The sequence below is a fragment of the Zootoca vivipara genome, chromosome Z1 (genome assembly GCF_965207765.1).
Source record: "Zootoca vivipara chromosome Z1, rZooViv2.hap1.1, whole genome shotgun sequence".
Lineage (NCBI taxonomy): Eukaryota > Metazoa > Chordata > Lepidosauria > Squamata > Lacertidae > Zootoca > Zootoca vivipara.
Genome location: NC_142583.1, coordinates 35,543,360 through 35,565,562, shown reverse-complemented (window position 1 = coordinate 35,565,562; position 22,203 = coordinate 35,543,360). Strand labels below are relative to the sequence as shown.

General features: G+C 43.3%; 1 long non-coding RNA gene across 1 annotated transcript in view; it reads left to right on the top strand.

Moving 5' to 3' along the window:
• Positions 1 to 22,203, top strand: part of LOC148687335 (uncharacterized) — an 85,136-nt gene that overhangs the window by 17,035 nt on the left and 45,898 nt on the right. The window lies entirely within an intron of this gene.

Genomic DNA, 22,203 nt, shown 5'->3' with positions numbered 1-22,203 from the left:
CCGCACACCATGACATAATTGATGCACCTCTGTCATGTGCTCACCTTTCCCCAATCTAAAAGCTTGAAATGTTGCAACCTTTCCTCTGAGGGCAGTTGTTCCTGTTCATGGTCATATGGGTTGCCCTTTCTGTACCAGCTCCATAATATCCTTTTTTAAAAGGTGTGTGGTAACCAGAATTCCACACAGTTCTGCAAGTGTACGGTCAAGTTACCATAGATTTGCATAATAACTTTACGATATTCATAGCTCTCATTTCAATCCCTTTCCTAATGATTCCTAACATGAAATCCATAACATGGCTCCTTACATTTTCCATTGATTTCAGTTTGCCTCCCCCCCCCGCCATAAAATGCAGCAATTCCCTGTAAGTCGCCCACTGTCTATCCACATTAACTCTATTAATTGTAATAACCTTGAAAGGAGATAGCCATAAAGGTGTTATCCTTTCCAGCAAATTTTTATATTTATCCCAAACTCTATACAGGTTCTTCCTAAGGATATGGTTCATAAAACTTTTATAAATTTTCGACTTCCCATACCAAAGACATGCATGCGTAGCTTGAGTTCTTTACACTTGATTAGTGCATGCGTAAAGACTTTCTAGATATGGTTTAGGCCTTTATTGAATATGTATGTATGTATGTATGTTGCTGTTGTTGTTTGTATACCACCCTTTGTTCGTAGATCTCAGGGAGTGTTGCAACATAAGATACAGGGGATTGCTTCATGGGATCAGTAAGAAACAAAGTAGCATTGTTCTCCAAATATTTCCCACAAAGTCAGACACAGCCTCTCTTACCAAATTTTGTAGTTGTTGTTATTTAGTCATTTAGTCGTGTCCAACTCTTTGTGACCCCATGGACTAGAGCACGCCAGGAACGCCAAATTTTAGGGTACAATAAAAGCTATGTGTCTTAGATGTTCACCCATCACAGAGCTATAATTCCAAGTGCCTTTGATGAACTACAATTCCCAGGATTTGAGTGGGGGGAGTCATATGATTTAAACCATAGGTAGGAAAACTAAGGCCCAGGGGCTGGATCCGGCCCAGTCGCTTTCTAAATCCGGCCCATGGACGGTCCGGGAATCAGCGTGTTTTTACATGAGTAGAATGTGTCCTTTTATTTAAAATGCATAGAAATTTGTTCATTCCCCCCCCCCCTTCAAAATATAGTCCGCCCCACCACATGGTCTGAGGGATGGTGGACTGGCCCACGGCTGAAAAAGGTTGCTGACCCCTGCACTAGGCACTGGAGTGGATTGCACCCTGCGCCTTGCAGAGTTAGGCCCAGGTTGCCACTGGTGGCAGCAACAAGCAGCTCTGGTGAGCCCCCTTACGCGCTTGTGATTGGCCAAGCGGATAGCCAGCCAATCAGGCTTTTTAAAAATAAAAATAAAAATGATGATTTCCCCCCTTCACTTCCCCCTTCCCTCTGTGGCCCCCTAGTCTTGTGTTGTGGCCCCCCCCATTTATACAATTTTCACCTCTACCTCCCTTGGAATATCCTGGGGACCCCCAGGGGGCCATAAGGCCCCTGGTTGGGAAACACTGCTGTATAGCACTTTGTACATGTTAGGGTTATTTAGAAATATTTCCTTCTTAATTCAGAATACTTTCATGAAACCAAAAATGAAATCTGTTGTTACATAAACCACATCTAAGCAACAAACAAGTTGCCAGATCAATTTTGCATCTCTCTTTCTCGCTTTCTGTTTCCTGCTATATCTCTCCGGTTCTCTTTTTCTCACAACAAGGAAGATAAGAAATTCCTTGTTAAGAAATAGACCAAGCTAAGGGTTAAGTTGGGGGCACCTGCCCTTTAACATATTTGCCCCTTTGCAGAGATACCAGGGAGGGTTTGATATCAAATGACATTTTCTAGTAAAGGGATTTCACAAGTTCGGCTTTATTAGGACGGCTTCAAGATTTCTTTTTTCTTCCATGAAATGATTCTAAGAATAGGATTAGATTTTGCACAAGGCTCCAGTTTCCCTTTTTAAAACTGGTATTGCATTTCAGCCTTTCTAAGTGAAATTGTGTTTCAGGACCATCAGTTTTAAAGAATAGGACAGGAGCAATAGCACACCAGTATATAAAGCTTTTCTAAAAGGTAGCTTAGCTTTAGACCAGAAGGACCATTCATATTGCTCAAAGGTTCCTGTGTACCCAGATGAGGGTGCTGTGTTTGGTACTATGCAGAATGTTTGCAAATAAATGTGCTGCTATATGTGTCTGACTTTTAGTAGTGGGAATTACAGGTAGGTAGCCGTGTTGGTCTGATGTAGTCAAAACAAAATAAAAAAAATCCTTCTAGTAGCACCTTGCTGGGACCAAGCAACGGGAGCTCACCCTGTCACGGGGATTCGAAGCGCCGACCTTCTGATCGGCAAGCCCTAGGCTCTGTGGTATAACCCACAGCGCCACCCGTGTCCCCAGCAGCAGCTTAGAGGCAGCTTAGAAGCAGCTGTATTCCTGCCTCCCCCCCCCCAGCAATTGGTGGGATTTTTTTGCAGCCAGCAGGCTGTAGTTTGCGTGATTGGTGGGTTTGTTAAGGGTTTTCGTTGTTGCTGCCTGTGATCCTTGAGACTGTGTGTCGTTTCTGCTCTGCGTGCCAGAGAAAGCGTTTATAATGCATGCGAGTGTTCCCCCCCCACAAAAAAACTGTGATCCAAGCCCCTCAAAAACGCTCTTCTAGTCTTGCCAATTCCCCCCCCCCAAAGGGATCTGGTGACAGCAGTTCTGTGAGGTAATAAACGTTTTATATTGCCCATGAAACATATTTCTAAAGCCAAAAGCCAAATATGAACACCCCTCACCCCCCAATACACGTGAGCTTCTTACCTTACAGAACTGCCACTACATTCCTGTATATACAGTGGCACCTTGATTGTCAAACTTGATCCGTTCTGGGAGTCCATTCGACTCCCGGAACCATTTGAAAAACCAATATGCGACTTCCGGTTGGCTGCAGGAGCTTCCTGCACTCAAGCGGAAGCCACGGAAGCCACGTCAGAAGTTTGGCTTCCAAAAAACGTTTGCAAACCGGAACACTTACTTCTGGGTTTGAGGCATTCAGGAGCCGATTTGTTTGGGAGGCAAGCTGTTTGACAACCAAGGTACCACTGTACTGTGGAGTATCACATAATAGTAGACAAAAGAGAGTCGACCACCAGCCTGGATGGCTTTCAAAGAGGATTAGATAAATTCATGGAGGATAAGTCTATTGATGGCTACTTGCCATGATGGCTATGCTATGTCTTCATAGTCAGAGGCAGTAATATTTCTGAATACCAGTTCTTAAAAACTGCCGGAGGGGAGAATGCTGTGGCATTGGGGTCCTGATAGTGGGTTTCCCACAGGTATCTGGTTGAAACCTGTGAAAACAGGCTGCTGGACTAGTTGGACCATTGGCCTGATCCAGCCTCCCTTCTTATGTTCTTATGCTCAGATCCACACCATACATTAAAAGCACATTCAATGCACATGACTTTCCCCAAAGTATCCTGGGAAGCTTGTTAAGGGTGCTGGAAACTGTAACTGTGGGACGACAACGATGACGTGGGACCACTGGATTGGGTTGAGAGCCCAGAGAGCAGCAACACAGATGTCACAGGTATCCATATTGTATGACAAGATGGAAAGGACTTGTGAAGAGAAGGGAGGTCTCTGCCAAGTGATTCCTTCCCCAGCAAGTCCTTCCTGCCTTCCTTCTCCTCCGTGGCTCGACCCAGCTCTCCTCTCCTTCTGCTCCACGCGCTCACTCCAATAAAGAGCCATCGTTTCACGCTTAATTGGGAATGAAACTAATGAGGTATTTATGGCCCTTGGCTGCATTTTCCCACGTACTGAACACGCTAGAGGACACTCCATCCGTCAAGAGCCCTTCTTGGCTTGGCCAAAGGTGCTCTGGGAGGCCCTAACCCCTATGAAGCATAGCAAGGCATTGCTCCTATGGTTTGCCTAGTGCTGACTTTTAGAGGATAACAAGCAACCAGTTTGTCTGCATTCCCCTTTCTTTTAGGAGGACCTTTGCATCACATGATTCTCATTAGATGTTCCATAATGCCTTGGATTCCTTGACAGAAGAAAGTTGGGATATAAATGTAATAAATAATACACACACCATATTGCTTGCCCAATCATCAAATCATATATTTAGCTTGCAATCATTGGACTAAGTCCCATTGAGTTCAATCAAGGTGGCTTTTGTACTCTTTGTGAAAAGTTAGGGTAGGGGTGCAGCTGTTGGAGACATTAATCCAAAATCCAGAGAAGAGTGGAATATTTATTGGGGCAAATCAATAGTGAGCAAGTCTTCAAGTTCTCCAGAAATCCTCATCAGGCTAGGATGTGGGGAGAGAGAAACAGATGGCCCGGTACTATTTTGTGACATTTTGGTACAATTTTCCGTGGCACCCTACTGCTGACTTTGGAATGTTGCACTATGAACCAACACAACTATCTGTTGTTTTGGGGTATGCTAAGCATGGTATATGAATATGATACTTAGTTGCCTGACTGAATAAAAATGTGTGTTACCTGGTCTTAATTTAACGTAAGGTTGCTATCATAGCTCTCTTTAAAAACCAAGATGTGTTCTGACCATCCTTGAACATGCTCCATATGGACAGGGTAACAATGCAGTGTGTGAACCAGGCAACCGCGGATACAGCCTGCAGCAACTCTAAACACTGAGGAGCACCAGGAAGCCATAGCAACCTGGTTCATGAATTTCAGTCTCTGGTAAGCATGGGACTGCCAGCCAGCCTATGGTGAGATGAGTAGAAAAGAGAAGTGTTGGTAGTTATTCACAGATCAGTTGGAGCTGAGCACAAAAATGTGGTTCTGCAGCATAATGTTGCATTTATTATGTGTGCTTGCTTTTCTTTGACTGGTGACTTAAGATCTGGGTCGGCTTGCATTTAAGCACACTTTGATGCAATGATTGTTCCCCACTTCTTGAGAGCAAAACATTACAGGCCTTTTCTCAGCAGTTACTTTTACGTAGAAGGCAAATGACTTGGCTATACACTTCCTAAATGTAAGCAAACCAATTTGCAGCTTCTGCTATAGCCGTCATTGTCCAAAGTGCTGATATTTACAAGGCTGTTGATTTCTTCATTCAAGAGTCAGATTCTTACATTCAGTTCTATTGCATTTACCCTTTCACCTCCCTCCCATAATTTCCACGCTCCCTCTGCTTCTGAAGAACCAGTAATTTATTGCTCCAGTGATCTGTTGTGACCCCATGAGGTCCCTTTAAACAGAGACTCTCTCTAATTGCACACAGTCCAAACTGCTGAATGAAAATGTGCACAAATGAGGCTTAGAAACCGCTGGAGTGTCTGCAAGGTCCCCTCTCCATTGTCTGGAAGCCATGGGGAATAGGGGTCACTGGCTTAGTTGGTTTTTCACCCTAGTGGAAATTTATTGCTATCAGATAAGAAAGCAAAGTCAATACAAAAAGGGCCAGTAGCAGCAGAGGCAAAGGACAGCTATTTTTCAATGGAAAGCTGCATTGAAAAAAGAAGTACACACACAGGAAACCATACAAGTTTTCTGTTTGGGCTTCTTGAACAAACTGTATGATTGTGTAAGTGCCTTTCACTGGAATCCACTCAACAATTCCAAATGAGACTTTCTTGGATATTTTAGAACATGAGCAATCACTAGCAGACTGGGTATTTCCATGTGAGTTGATTAATGTAGACACTTCAGCCTTTGCCCTTCATTACATTGACCTGTGGTTTTAAACTGAATGTATTAGGGGAATTTTAAAACGAGCACAAAACAGAACAAAGCCTTACAACATAATGACTGTTAAAGCTGCCTTATTATGACTTTACAAGAGTCCATAATCTCTTAAGCTGCTGTAAATTTGTAAAGGTGGCATACATAGTTAAGCCACTTTAAACCCTTAAACTAACGTAAGCATGAAGTAATTTTTAGGCCCACAGGGCAACATAAATCAGCAACAGAACAATCCTATCTGTGCTACTCAGAAGTAAGTCCCACTGTGTTTAATGGGAGTTACTCCTAGGAGGTAGGCATGCGTAGGATTGCATCCTAAAATACATGAATCATAGAACACCAGAGTTGGAGGAGACCCCAATCGTCATCTACTCCCACCCCCTGCAATGCAGGAATCTCAGCTAAAGTATCCTTGAAGGATGGCCATCCAACCTCTGCTTAAAAACCTCCAAGGAAGGAAAGCCCAGAACCTCAGGAGGGAGACCATTCCACTGTCAAAAGTCAGAAACTTAGGTCAAACTCCTTTCTTGTAACTTGAAGCCATTGGTTTGAATCCTACCCTCCAGAGCAGGAAATCATTAAGCTAATGCATTTTTTAAAAGGCTCCTTAGAAGTAGGGGACGGGCGGGGATGAGGTGAGAATCTGTAGAAGTCCAGTCATGTTATTATTATTATTTATTGTGTTTATATCCCACCTCCCCCCCCCCAAGGAGCTCAATGTGGGGTACATGGCTCTGCCCCCTCCTCATTTAATCCCCACAACAACCCTGTGAGGTAGGCTAGCCAGTGACTTGCCCAAGGTCACCCAGTGAGCTTCATAGCCAGGTGCGGTTTTAACCCTGGTCTCCCAGGTCCACTTTAACAACCACAGCACATATTACATCCTCTACCACACTGTTACATGCAGTGTCCATTGGGGCTGATAGGGCAGAAGACAAGGGAATCCAACGTGGATCTAGAGACAATGATAGTTGGAGCCAATTCTAGGTTTGTCCCATCATCCTCCCTGCTGAGTTCTACAAGAGCAACACTGAAACAGAGGAAGAGGAAGCTGACAGTCAGGGTCACCTTGTGGACTCCTGTAAGAAGGCAGGCAGATGAAATTGGCAAGGCAGTGTCCCATTTGACTTAATAGGCCACCCTTCACTGGTTCCTTATAAATGCACACCTTGTGCTTCACAGAACCGTAAGCTATTAATGGCATGGAGTCCCGTCCATCAGGTAACATTTATTGCTTACCGCTTCCTGTGTGCATTCAAGCTTGGTAATGACTTCATCAGCTTCTTTAGGTGCCTACAAATTGACTTGGATCTTATTAAGGATTGTCTATGCAAATATTACCCCGCTGTGAGCTGTAATGGGGAAAGAACTTCCACCACACTATGGAGCGTTTAGCAGAGATGCTTCACTTGCACAGCTTTATAAATGGTTCTCACTTGTTCTTCACAAAGAGGAAATGTGAACCCAATCCAGAATGTGGTAGTCCTGTGTTTTCCAGAGAGGAAGCAGATCCTCCCTTTCCTATGGTGGGCAGATGTGTGGTGCAAAGGGGTGGAGAAAGCACTATTCTCTGCATGGATTCACATGAATGGGGAGTTTGGAAGTTGACATGTATCCTTTTTAAAGGGCAAATCATCCTCCGCCTTCCTCCCCACTTTGCCTTTTAATTTGGGGTGGGGCCAATTCAGGTAAAGGTTGCTTACATACAACCTTTTGGTCAATTAAGCAAACTGAGAGGTTATGAATAAAAATATTTTCCATAACAGTAGCTGTTAAAAATATCTTCATAAAAAGCACAGCAATCTTAACTGTATTTAGTAGGGAGTAAACCCCATTGGCTCTGTGGGTTAAACCATAGAGCCTAGGGCTTGCCAATCAGAAGGTTGGCGGTTCGAATCCCCGCGTTGGAGTGAGCTCCCGTTGCTTGGTCCCTGCTCCTGCCAACCTAGCAGTTCGAAAACATGTCAAAGTGCAAGTAGATAAATAGGTACCACTCCAGCGGGAAGGTAAACGGTGTTTCCATGCGCTGCTCTGGTTCACCAGAAGCGGCATAGTCATGCTGGCCACATGACCCGGAAGCTGTACGCCAGCTCCCTCGGCCAATAAAGCGAGATGAGCGCCGCAACCCCAGAGTCGTCCGCGACTGGACCTAATGGTCAGGGGTCCATTTACCTTTACCTCAAACCCTATTGGCAAGGTTTCTGGGGTTTAGGGAACAATATTTACATACCCTCTAACATTTCTCTGATGAAAATAGGGACATCCCATTCCATAATTATAATTTCACTATTGGGATTCGTGGGGGGGGGGCGCTGAGTGTCACCCCCTCCAGGGTGGCACCCGGGGTGGCTCGCCCCCATCGCACCCCCTTGCTATGCCAGTGCCTGAGACCTCTGGGTATAGGGCAGTATATAAATTCAATAAGTAACAGGAATAATAAGTATTTCCTCCTTTTTTGTTTTCTCATGAGCTTCAACCTTTTCTTTCCCACCTCAGCTCTGATTTGACCAAAAAAAAAAGTGCTCCCAAAAATCCCATATACTGCAACCCTGGCAAAGATTATGCAGCAGGGTCAAGCAATTCAGCACACAGATGCAAATTTGCAAGGTTTTCACAACTTTTCTGCTTGCTTATGAGAAACTCATAAGTCTTTCTTCTTTCGTGTTTCACCACCTTGGAAAAAAAAAGCCAGTTCAGGACAAGTAATTGGCCACCCTTCCCATATGGAAAAGCTAGCTAAAGTTATGTTATTACTTTAATCAAATTAAAGGTATTGCATATGAATAAAATGAAAGGCATTTCCTAAAGTTTTTACAGTTTCCTCCAACCAGCCAGGAACTAGAGCTCGTGTTTAATGCAGAAAGAAACTCATATGGCGAGCATCGGCGTAGAATGAACACACACACCAATTACTACTCAAATAATTGTGGTTTAGTTTGTCTTTCACTCTTTGTAATCTGTCACTTTGTGACAGGGTTCTTTGTGTAGTTAGATCAGGGCCAAAGTATCAATGGGCCTTACAGAGATTTGGGGAGATCACCACTAAGTGTTATGCGAAAGGCCTTGGGCTGAAATAATTAAGATGAAAGAACAATTAAATCTGTTTGTTTAAAAGTTCTGTGGGAACCAGAAAGGCTATAGAGGATAATAGATTTCTGGTTGCGAAGAAACATAAGTCTTTATTGTTTGAAACAGGAAAGCTGATTGCAGCCAATCACTCCTTCTCTGTGTAGTAGGCAAAGTTCCTCTTAGTTAAACTTTGTGGCCTTAATCTCTGGAATTCCTGCTTTATTGTCCTTAAAAGCACAACAACAAAAACAGTTAAAACAGTATAGCCTGTACTTAGGGCAATTGGTAAAATGCTGTTTTTTACTCAGTCATCAGACTAAGTTGAAGAAAAAATGGATTTGTTTGAGATATTTTCCCATAGTGTTTCTTCATCTCCTCCTATACTTGGCATGTTAAATGCTACCTTCCTTAATGCACAAAAGGGCATCAGTTCTTGAGCAATAATGGCCCTCCTAAACAAGGGGAAAACAATGTAGAGGAAATCACCATTTCATTAGAAAGCTGCTATAAACCAAACTGTGTACCGTATGTCCTAATGGGCCAGAGAAATCTGACCACAATGTGTCTGCCAGGGGACAGGTATGCCAGTGTGCCTAGGGTGCAAAACAAACAAACAAATAGCTGTGTCCCAACTGCTCCTGGTTAAAATGGGGATGTGGGCAGGGGAGAAGGAGGCGAGCCCAATGAAAAGGAAAAAAGGACAGTAAATGAAGTGAGTTTTACATGATCATTCTCCCCACCTTCATGGGAATTTTAGGACGAAAGCTGAAAACATGGCCACATTGTGGATACCGTAGACAGTGGGCACTATGCCAACACCCACAGAAAACATTTTTAAAGGGGTAGCAGCCTGTGTTACACTGTATCACATTGCCCTTCCTTGCTAGGTACTCCCTGGAGGTGGGTGTTTCAAAGTCCAGAGGTCCCTGGCCTGGCCTGGCCAGACCACAATGATGATAATGATTAAGGAGGCTGCCAGTAGAGGGAGGACTCCTGTGACACTGTAACCTGGAACTGTGTTGCCAGGAAGTTGTTTGGTCTACAAAGCAGCTTTTTGTGGTCTTTCCACCCCCAAGCTACCCAGTCCAAATCATGCAATGGCCATCATAATGGTGACCAGCCTGGCATGTGGAGCTGCTGCATGACTCCCTCTGACGTCCCCTCTTGTCCACTAATAGTGCTCAGCCTCAACCCCTGCTTCTCCCTCCAATTACAACTGCCTTCTGCAGCTCCACCTAGGCAGATCTGTTCCCACCCTCATACCCGGTGCAATCTCTTTCACACTGACACATCTTTCTGACCCATCACTCTCCCTCCCCTCTACCTTAGAGATTGGCTCCATCCCTCCCAGCCCCCCTGTCAGTCCCCCATGGCCAAATCCCCTTTCCCATTCCCTGAAGAGACTATGCTTCATTCCTGGAAATGATGTTTCACAGCAGGGGATGTGGCCCAAACGAAGCCTTTTAATGTGCCATCAGTTTGAATGGAAGGGATTCAAGGCTAATCCACACAATTTAGACCACATGGCTTCTTCCAAATAATCCCAGGAACTGAAGTCTGTTAAGGGTGCTGGGACCCCGTAGCTCTCTGAGGGTCAAACCACAGTTCCCATGATTCTTTTGGGGGAAAGTCCTGTGCTTTAAATGTATGGCGTGGATCTGCCTACTACACAAATATTCAGCTGCATCACCACTAAAGAAAGAGGGACATAAAATACTGTACAATCCTACACATGCTTGCTCAAAACTACGTCCCACTCTGTTTAGTGATGTTTACGTCCTATTGAGGTAATTTAGGATTGTAGCTTAATTTGGCCTGGATTGTGTCCTGTGTTTTAGACGTCAGCCTTGGCAACATACAATTCAATGCTTTCATCTCACAAACTGACTTTGCACTTTTCTCAGGCTTGCACTATCTGGTTTCCAGCCACTCTTTGTGCAAATAACCTGACAGGTTAGGAAAGAATAACATTGCAGAAATGGTGATTGGTCTTTAGAGCATGACTAGCCTTGAAGAGACTCTCAGGACAGGGATGTTTCATGAATTAGACATTCAGACTCATCAAAGTTTTGTTTCCTTTGTGCTACAGGGTCCAAAAACTTATTCAAAGTGTGGTCTTGATAATGCTTTAGGGATTGTGTCAAAAAAATTAAAAATGCAGACAGAGAGAGAGAGAGAGATGTATAGGATACTCACAGAAGTAAAAGCCTTTGAGAAATCAATGAAAACCACAACCAAGGGCAGATGCTTGTCCGGTTCTTCTTCAAATAATCATATTACACAGTGGATGAATTCCTGCCGGCTTCTTTCCTTTAGAGAACCCACTTGACATATTTCTCAAAAGTAACACAATAAACACAACATTATGCTTTAATATAAATATGTCCAACAGTCTCTTAATATAAACTGTAAGAGGCTACACACTGGAATTCAAACCAATTGTATGAACATATTTAAGAAATAAAGGAACTAAGTCAATATGCCTTTCTTTCTTTCTTTCTTTCTTTCTTTCTTTCTTTCTTTCTTTCTTTCTGCTGGATTTTGTTGTTTCCAAATAGAAAAGAAATGGATGGGCCCTTGAAAGACAATTAGGTCACTGTTTTTTCTTTTGTTTGTTTGAAGACTACTTTCCCCTCCAAAAACAATTTATGAAACTTTCATCAAAAGGCTCCTCACCCCTGTTATGGAACATAACAATTATGTTAATTATACTCTTAACATTCTTCATATTCCTCTAGTGATTTCTGTTATCCGAACAGACTGTTTTCTTCATTATTTTGTTGCCTTTTAGGGCCTTCAGATACTCTGATTCCAGTCTTACCATTCCATCTATCCGAAACAAGGAAAATGTTTCCTGTAAGGTGAATAAATAGCTATGCAGGTTCACCCAAAGAAAATCTTTAATGAAAAAAACAAAGAAGTCTAGATCTGTTACTGATCAATAATGACAAGGTGCAATGTTTAAATATGTAATTGTGGGGAGGGAAGGATAATATGATGACAGTTTTGTGTAAATCAGAGATAAGGAACCTGTGGCCTTCCAGATGTTGTTGGACTGATCACCCCTGAATATTAGTTCCCTTCCCCACACCCAACTTCAGGGCTGGACAACATAGTAGCCTCCAGATGTTGCTGGATGCCAGTCCACCCAGCATATACAATGGGAGTTGTAGACCAACCACACCTGGAAAGAACCACATGGGCTACCTCTGCCCCACATTGAATTAATTGCACATTCTTTCTCTGTTTACCTCCAATTCTTGGGCTGGCTGAGACTGATGGGATCTGAAGTCCAAGAAAATCTGGAGGGCTGCAGTTTCCCCAACCCTCCCTAATGTAAATAATTTCTGCATAGTCTCCATATATATGGGTTTGGGTTTTTTTAAAGAGATGGAATAGAGAGATGAAAAATAAGGGAACGACCTCTTGGTGGCGCTTGTGCACAAATATAACTTCTGCTATGTTAGTAAAACCATCTTTTCAGTATAGGTTATCTCCAGAATACCTTGAGAAGCTTTGAGGACTGTATCTTTAGGACCAGTCAATCGCTTTCCAAGGCAGCAGAGACATTTTGGGTGTCTCGATTATTGAAAGGAGAGCAACTAATATGACTGAAATGACAGAATGGAAAGCTGCCATTAGGAAGGTAGAATGGAATTGTTCCGTTCGTCGGCAAGAAAGCAGAGCATGAGCAAAGAGCCATACGAGAATTATATCAACTGCGTGAATGTAACATATCTCATTTTCTGACCCCTGTCTCCATAGACCTCATGAACTTCTTGGGGTGATTTGATCATTCCTGTGTTCCATGACTATTAATTGGAGGTGTAGACAGGGGGAACAAGAAGTAAGCTCAGCTAGATTCTTGGGGCAGAACTTTCTCAATATTGGCTGTTACTTACGGAAATCCTTCCAAAATATTACGTGTCTAGCCTTCCTGCCTGTTGCAGCATTTAAAAAGCCTTTGAAAACTCAACTGTTTCAAACGTCTTTAAATTGATACATTTTATTCGCTATTCTGCTCTTTTTCACTGAAATTTTGTTGCTGTGGCTTTTTAGACTGGTTGCATTGTATTTTAATGTATTGTTGGGTGGTGGGTTTTTTTTGGTATCTTTTGTATTTCATACTTTTATTAGATTATTGCACTTTCATGCCCACATTTTGATTTTCCCTTTGGATGGTCTTGGTTGAAAAAGGTGTGGCACGGATATTTAAATACAAAAACTAGACACACTAAATACACTCACACATTTAATGGTTTGTCTACTTTGGTTCTTACTGCAAAGATTTAGATTGACTTTCGGCCTCCCCTCTCCAGGCCCCTGTGTAAGTGGCCCCACCCCCTTTTTACTTTGGAGCAAAGGGCGGGGCCTGATGTACCTCCCTGGGCATGTGTAGAACCATCCCTCCCATCAATCAGAAATAGAGGCCAGTGAGGGATGCAAAGTTCTAGGCCTGAATTGGGAGCTTCCAAAGGATTGCTCAATGGGTCACTAGGTTCTTTAAAAGGTTTGGCAAAAGCACAACCTATTCAAAGACGCTGTGGAACTGCATTCAAAAAATGTCTGGATGAACATCTGTAGGATATCAAAGTATGCCTCAGTATGCCTGACATGGTGGTTGTAGCTGGATCCCCTCCACAACATTGCAGCATAGCTCAACCATCAGTCGCTATGTCCCAATGCAGTCATAAGTAGTTTTATGCTGATTTAAGGATGTGTAATACTCACCATCTAGATACTCGGTTTATTGTGCAGTATATAAGTCAATAAATAAAGACATCTGTCCATGTTACATATAAAAGATGCATACTTTTTGCTAACAAATAAAATAATAATGGCCAAGTGTATCATGTTGCCTGTTGCTCAAACTCTAAAATAAAAATATATAGGAGCTGGCAGATGATAATGGATAATTATCTGGAAATATCACTCATGTTTACAAGAAAATCGATTTTTTTTATTTATTATTTAGGTGAAAATAAACTACTTCATCATAAAAGGATGAAACAAACTTCTAAGGAATGTACAAAAATAATATAAAATAATTATCAGTAAACACAGATAAAATAAAATAAAGCAAGTATACATAACTAAATGAAATGTCTGGGTAGGCCTGCTGCAAAAATAAAGTTCAGTGGAGTTTGAGCAATATAGAGAGGGCACCTGCCAAATAGCAATAGGCGCAGGTGTTTCCAAAGCAATGGTGCTGCAACACTGAAAGCTCCACTTTGCACGGATGCAGAATCAGAATGCACTTGTAGCAGCGCAAGTTCTTCAGATAAAGCAGTTTAGCAGGCACATATGGGAATAATTGACTCTTCAAGTAAACAGGTCCCATTCTGGTACCAAAGTGTATGGGAAACCGCCCTACTAGAAAGGTTAACCAACAAACTTAAACTAGCATGGGGAGAAGCAAAGGAACAGGTATTGGGAACAGGTATGCACAGCCAAAGACCAGAGCGGGACTGTTTGAAAGTCCTTTTGTGAACGCTGCTCTTTAAATTGCTGGTTTCCCCGATGTTTCCTAACAGTTAAGGCAACCCACATACAGGCTGGTGTGTGACTGTGCTTCTAGTTCCACAACCGACTTCACATCTTATTTCTTTAACACAGGAGTGGAGACTCTTTTTCAGCTCATGGGCCATTTATATCACCAGGCATACAAAGACTATGCATTCACCGCATTTTTTCGCTCCATAGGATGCACCTGACCATAGGACGCACCTAGTTTTAAGAGGAGAAAAACAAGAAAAAATATTTTGTTTTCTTAGATTGTCCTAGGCACAGCAGCCAACTCCTAGAGGCCTAGGTGCCTCCCCCCATTAAATATTTGAGGAAGCTTCTTTTGCAAAGGGGGAAAGTTCCTTTTTTTTTGAGGATCAGCTCAAAGTTGTGCAGCTTTTTTTGCAAATGGGAAAAGCCCCATGGGGGGGGGGTTCAGCTCACAGTTGTGCAGCTTTTTTTGCAAAGGGGGAAAGCTCCATTTTTGAAGATCAGCTCAAAGTTGTTGAGCTTACCTTGCAAAGGGGGAAAAAATCCTGTTTTTTATGGGGTTCAACTCACAGTTCTGCAGCTTCTCTAGGAAAGGAAAGGGACCCATTTCTACAGTTTCCAGACAGATAATCTAATCAGCCAGTCACATGTCGCTGGGGAAACAAGCAGCCTCCCTCTGCAGACAACAATTGAGGCCTGGGCAAGGGGCCTGGGCGGGAAGGGAAGGGAGCTAGCTCCCTTATCTCCCTCCCCGATCTCTTGTAATCAGCTGCTGAGCGGGTCCTTTCAACACTCTCTTTCCCTCTTGTTAGCCTTTAGCTCTTTAAAAAGAAAAAGAAAAAGAAAGAAGCACAATCTGCCTTTTGCCCCCGGGCAATTTGGCTCCAGGGACCACACATTCACTCCATAAGATGCACAGACATTTCCTTTCACCTTTTAGGAGGAAAAAAGTGTGTCTTACAGAGCGAAAAATACGGTACATCTCTCTTGTACACTCAGGCTCTTCCAGACATTACATCAAACACACACAGGGAGGGAGGTCAGCAAATGGGAACCCCCTTTCTTCCAACTAGGAATGTTCAAAGTAACTTCTGACAAGTACTAATTGAGTGATAAGCACCATAAGTGAATCACTCCTCTCTCCATAGCCATCAGCATGTGATAATGCACACTTAGAAGATACTGAGTTTGCAGTAACTAGGAAAAAAGGGCATTGAATTACTCACATGTTAGGGATTGTCATTTGAATTAGAAATGTTTCTCATATTATGTGCCACAACCACATTCATAAGTCAGAAAAAAAAATGTGTTCTCAAAAGCACTTTCGTGGGCTTGCCTGTGCCACTGTCTCGCTATGCATTGACAGTTCTTTACTACACATTTCACACTGCAGCTTCTGCAAATCCGGTCTGGTGATTCAGATACAATACTAAAACAATCCCAAAGGAGGATAATTACAGTGCTGCAAAATGTGTGCAAACAGAAATTTCTGCATTCATCTTGAGAATTGGCTCTACTGGATGTCCAATGTTATCAGAAAGATTGGCTGCTGCATGTTGAGGAATCTGGAAATAACCGAGCACTCCCTCTGGAATCTCTCTCTTACTTTTATCTACCCTTCCCAACATGAATTTATCAAGAGAATAACTTTGAGACAGTGGCATGATATAAGATGGGGATGAGGGAACCAGTGGCCGCCCTCCAGATGTTGTTGCATGCCCAGGCTCTGCTCTCCTCCCACCTCTCCAACAGACCATAAATGAAGGATACAACACAGCTTATATGGGATCAGATCAGGCCACAACTTTATTGACACCAGATGCAAGAGGTTTGGCATAGGCTTTGGGCAACCATTGGCTTGTGGACAACAGCTCCTGTTGAGCCTAGTCATTGGCAATGCTGGCTGAGGTGAACAACGTCTGGAGGGGGAAGGCTGCTGAGCCAGCATTCAGAATTTCAATGGGTAAGATTTGGGAGTTGAGGAGGCCCACACCTGGATGAATTCAAAATTGAATGGCAAAGAAGTAAAGTATTTTAAAATAATGTAAAACCCACTGTAACTATAGCTATGTAATTACTGCAAGTCAAAAATATATATATCACCTTTTGCTTAAAGGGATTCTGAGATTGCATGACAAGACCATTGTAGCAATTAATCTAGTCACTCAGGGGGGAAACAAGAAGATAGGAGCTCCCTATTCTTTGCAGGGACACCTTTTAAAATAGCAGGTGTGTGTGTGTGTGTGTGTGTGTGTGTGTGTGTGTGCCCTTTTGCCAATTAAAACTGAAGACAGTAAAACTGCTGTTCACCCAGTGATACCTGAATAATTCCTGTATATTTTACACCGTGGAGCAAATGGCTGTTTGGGAGGGATTTTAATCAGGGGGGCAGGGGAGCAGAGATTCGATCTCACTTTCCCAGCTCTATGGTCTTTATCCAAATGGGCCCCTTTGCATCTAGTTTGGCCCTAAGTGTGTAGATTGGGCTTCAGCCATGCTTCATCTCCATCTTCCTACCTCCAGCCTCTTTATTTAGATGGTTTATATGCTACTCTTTGTGCAAGCTACAGTGTGGCTTTGTTGCAGAATACACCCGCATTATAGTGGAGTGGCCTATAATGTCAGAGTAATCAGGCTTTAGATTTGAATGGAACTCATAGCAGTGCCTTTCTGATGATTTGGCAAACCATTATACATTTGCCTTCGAATGTTCTCTAGACATCGCGGGGCACAACTAAGCTCCATCCTAAAACTAGACAAGTCAGCACTTGCTGAAACTCTTAAGTGTGTATGTGCCACCATGTGTGTGAGTGCGCTCCCTTGGACATCTGTGGAATCAATAGCGAGAAATATGCATTGGAGTGTTGGGAAGCATTCCTCTTTCTTGGAGCATTTGTTAGATCTATTATGTGAGAAGTTCATTACTTCTACAATATAAACTTTGTCAGAGCGCAGCGAGTTGCTTGCAAGCAGACCTCCCTCTCTTAAGGGGAGCCTGCCATATGACAGTGGGCCAGCTTTTACTGTTCAAGGCATCACCAATATAGCTGTTTATTCTCTGAACCTGGAGGAGATCCAGCAAGATTTGGTTTTTATGGGGTTTAATGTAAAGGTGTTGTATTTCATCAGATGAAATCATAACACAGCGGGTTTGCAAGAATTCTGAAAGATTATTTTTTCAGAGGGCTGGCAAGCACCGCTCCCTCGAGAATTACGTGTCTAAAAGAGAAATATAGATCTCCTTTCATTGGATTGAAATGGTAACTAATCCTTAATTCTTCCTAGATGTGCATTTAGACAGTTATGTGCCAGGTGATGGTTCAAATTCCATAAAGCTGAACAATATTGTCTTAGGCTTTAATCAGAAGTTCATTACCTGCCTCCCCTCACCATTACCATCGGGGCAGTTTCATCAGCCTTTACTGCTTGGAATCCCCAGGTCCAGAACAGATTGTGAAACCAGACTTGCTCTGTTGATCTTGCAGACAGAAAGCAAAAATGGAAAATAAGATCAGTGTTCTGATTCTTTGGAGACAGTTTATTTTACAGAATGTTTGACATGATGGGGGCTATGGTTTTATGTAATATTGTTGCTTTGAATGCTGTTGCCTATAGAGATGTTGACATAATTAAAAACTGACTAAATAAGAAGATGAGGAGTGACAAAATCATGGCATCCTTAGGCTATTCTATACTCACTTCACACACTTAGAGGTTTGTGGCAGCCCAGAGATATCACCAGACCAAACTTGTGTGCCTAGTGATGTTACTGCCTTGAAGCATGTCAACATATAATTGTGTACTTATATGCACACTAATCCAGAATCAGATAAAAGTTTGGATTTTACAGGACTGTGTTTGCCCCCCAGAAAAACAGAGAGCTCTTTAACAAACTCCTCTTGCTGGTGATAATAGATCCCATTAAACTTCTTCATCAATACAATAAGAAAGGTAAAGGTGAGGAAACCCTTGAGGACACCAAAAGAACAATGTGCACGATGAATAAAAATATGGAATTTAGATATGCATTTGCTGAAAGAACTGACACCAAATGTAGGAAGATTTTTAAAAGATGTATAAAAGGCAAGATAAAGGCTATGGATAGCTTTGTTCTTATTTATAAACTATGAATTGCATGTCACAGAAGCAAAAATGACAGGACAGACTTTATCTAGGTTCTGAATAAGTGTCCCTAATGATGTCTATAGATCTACAGAGTAGGCACTTTTTTGCTCAGCGAAAGGGGAAGCATGCAACTTAGGAAGCAAACTTTTCTTTCTGTTCATGTTGTTGCAGTAAGAACTAAGTGCTGGTGGCTGTTATGCTACATCTGGTAACCAGCTGGCTGGGGTGGTGGTGTCATAGGGTCATGCATAAGTGTTGCTCTGCCAGCAGAGAGAAGCTTTGCCAATGGCACAGCCATCTACACCCCCAGAGGAGCTTCTAGGAAGCACCACAGACATAGATGTGCTGTCAACAGGTCCCACCATTGGTGGGACGGAGGTGTATTGGGGATGGCTGTGGATCTACAAGATCCTAAATCCTTTTGTTGCCTCAATATCCCCCCAGGTGTTGTTCACACAAGCCCTGGAACTGGCATAGTTAATTCTCAACACGCTGTAGGATTGTAATCCTAGTTTGGTTCTGTCAGGGAGCCAGTGAGCAATACATCGCACAGAGTATGTGAAGTTAACTCTTCATTGGTAGAACCAAGGCCCAATGAGCACAGCAACTCTTCTTAGTAGGTCTTGTCCGTATGAGGCGGTTGCGAAGGCTGAAGATCCCCCCTTCCCACAACTGCCCCAATCTCTTCCTCCCCACGGTCCTTCCCAAGCAATCTGAGACTATGCCAGCACACCTGGGTCTGCTCCTCCCTCTTTGTGCTTCCTCTGGTCTTGGGAAACTAGGTAAGCTTGTCTCAACTTATGATTCGGGACTTCCCTCTGCCACAGTCTCTCCCTGCTCCCTAAGCCCTGTCACTTCTTCAGCTTCCGACACCTCCTCCTTCCAGTCTGCTCCCTCTTCTGCCTCTACTACGCATCGTCATCCCACCACCAATCCCCGGGCTCTGAGCCTTCCTTCCTTGAGCCTTCCTTCCCCAGTTGGTGCCTCCCACCATTCCTCTGTTTCCAGCCAGCCCATGACAGCTGTAGGTTAATAGATTCATTCCTGGGTCTCCCAAACTCTCAGGAGAGGAGATCTCAAGAGGCCCCACTTCTCCAAACATCACATTGCTTTGTGCATGTTTTATGTGAAATGTTGAAAGTGCAGCATGCTCATCCTTGATAGAATGTTTACAGTGCCGTTGCCAACTCTTCTGCGTAGGGACACTGTGATAGCTCTAAGTGCCTCGAAGGCTAGTTCAGACTCTTTTTAAAAACATTTTTAAAAAAGGAAAAAAAGAAACTCTGAGAATCTTTCCCAAAACATTTGGCATACATATAATAGAAAAATGCCATCGTAGACATTACAGTAAGGCTCCATATGTATGGTTTTTAATTTAAAAGATATGCTAAAGCCTGTAAAAATTGATCTCAGCTTCTAAAGTATTAGAACATTCATATTTCACTCCCAAAATATTTCAAGCCCTGTTTTCCTTGCAAACCACACTGGTGATTCAGGCTGAAGAATGCTGTAAACTCTTTGCTTCCCTTGTAGGCTTCTGTTTTAATTATGCTTGTGTGTGCAAGGGGTTTTGGAGCTAGTCACAGTGGTCTCTTATAAATCATACAAACTAGTCACCCTAAGTGCTATTACTAGTGCCACACAATGAGTCGAGGCTTGTCAAAGCCTATTTTAGAAATCTTCAATAAATATAAAATTATGTGGAGACAGCTGTTAAATATATTTCTTCTTCGCCCTTCCTGCCTCCCCTCCCCAACCAATTTATGTTTTCCTGACTATGAACAATGCAACTGGGTAATGCTATTTTAAACTTTTCATTTAACTCATATACCCCCTTAATCTTTCATGTACACTTAATTTACCCTAATGTAAGTTGTGGTTAAACCACTGAGCCTAGGGCTTGCTGATCAGAAGGTCGACGGTTCGAATCCCTGTGACAGGGTGAGCTCCCGTTGCTTGGTCCCAGCTCCTGCCAACCTAGCAGTTCAAAAGCACGTCAAAATGCAAGTAGATAAATAGGAACCGCTACAGCGGGAAGGTAAACGGCGTTTCCATGTGCTGCTCTGGTTTGCCAGAAGCGGCTTTGTCATGCTGGCCACATGACCTGGAAGCTGTACGCCGGCTCCCTCGGCCAATAATGCGAGATGAGCGCGCAACCCCAGAGTCGGTCACGACTGGACCTAATGGTCAGGGGTCCCTTTACCTTTACCTTTTAAGTTGTGCCAGACAATTCACTGGACCCTACAAGAGAGAGAGAGAGAGATTACAAGATGAACTAAAACCTTGATGTGCCACAAGGAAGCCCATCAACCCAGGAATACATTTAGATTCCAGTGCATTTGGGAGGAGAAGGTGTGAAAGGAAATAGGGCAGGGGACTTTGTCACAGAAGTAATTGACTTCAATGAGCAAATACTTCTAGAGGAGAGGTTCATTTCAATCTGTCCCCCACATGAAATCCATCCCTGAAGCTTATCTATACAATGAATAATATCCTGAGTCACCCATGAAAGTTGTCATATGGAGCTTATTTGGGGTCAGTTTTGCCTCTCATGCACCTGTATGAAAGCACTGTGTCTAGGTTGTCCAGGGACATGTATAGAGTCATCAAAATGCTGATAGCATCCAGCTCTGTTTCTTGTTTCCATCAGAACCAGGTAAAGTGGTGATTGATATCCCCATTCCCCAGTCACCTTGGACTCAGTAGAGGACTACATAAAGGTGACTAAATTTAAGCTTAATTCAGACAAGCCCTGCGGGACGCGGGTGGTGCTGTGGTCTAAACCACAGAGCCTAGGGCTTGCTGGTCAGAAGGTCGGCGGTTCAAATCCCCGCAATGGGTGAGCTCCCATTGCTTGGTCCCTCCTCCTGCCAACCTAGCAGTTCGAAAGCACATCAAAGTGCAAGTAGATAAATAGGTACCGCTCTGGCGGGAAGGTAAACGGCGTTTCTGTGCGCTGCTCTGGTTCGCCAGAAGTGGCTTAGTCATGCTGGCCACATGACCTGGAAGCTGTACGCCGGCTCCCTCGGCCAGTAAGGCAAGATGAGTGCCACAACCCCAGAGTCGTCTGCGACTGGGCCTAACGGTCAGGGGTCCCTTTACCTTTACCTTTACAGACAAGCCTTGCCTGGAGATGCTGGGGATTGAAACTGGGATCTTCTGCATGCAAAGCAGAAGATCTGCCACCAAACTCTATAGCCTTTCCCCATGCATGTCCTGATTTCTGCAAGTCTAGGCAAGTCTTATCTTGCACTAGTTGGAATGGGTGGGGTGATGTTCAAAGTGAGAGAATTGTAGCTTGCAAATGGTGGTCATGTCAATTAACCAAAGCAGCAGGGAGATTCTTTGTGATCGACATTGCACCTGCAAATGCACATGTGGCTTTGACCTTAAGCGAAGAACTGAGCCCATAGTGAGGAGTCTTACTGAGGGCTTAAAACAAACCAACTTGGTTCTTTGAATTATCCCTCACAGGCCAAATGGAGCTATTGTTTCTTCACAAGCTTCACTCATCTAGGTTAGACTTCTATACCCCCTGGTGTCTTTCCATTGCACAGTGACCCTCTTTCAGACAAGTGGCTCTCTCGACTGTACTGTCAACATGAGAGTTGCCTCAGATTTTGTTTGGCCAACAGGAGAGACAGGTGTCACAGAAGTCATGTTCTGATCTTGCATCTGTAAAGAGATTTCTGAGGGAACAGGGACAAGTCAAGTCCCTTCCAGATGTCACCCCAAGCAGCCAAAACATCATGGTTAGG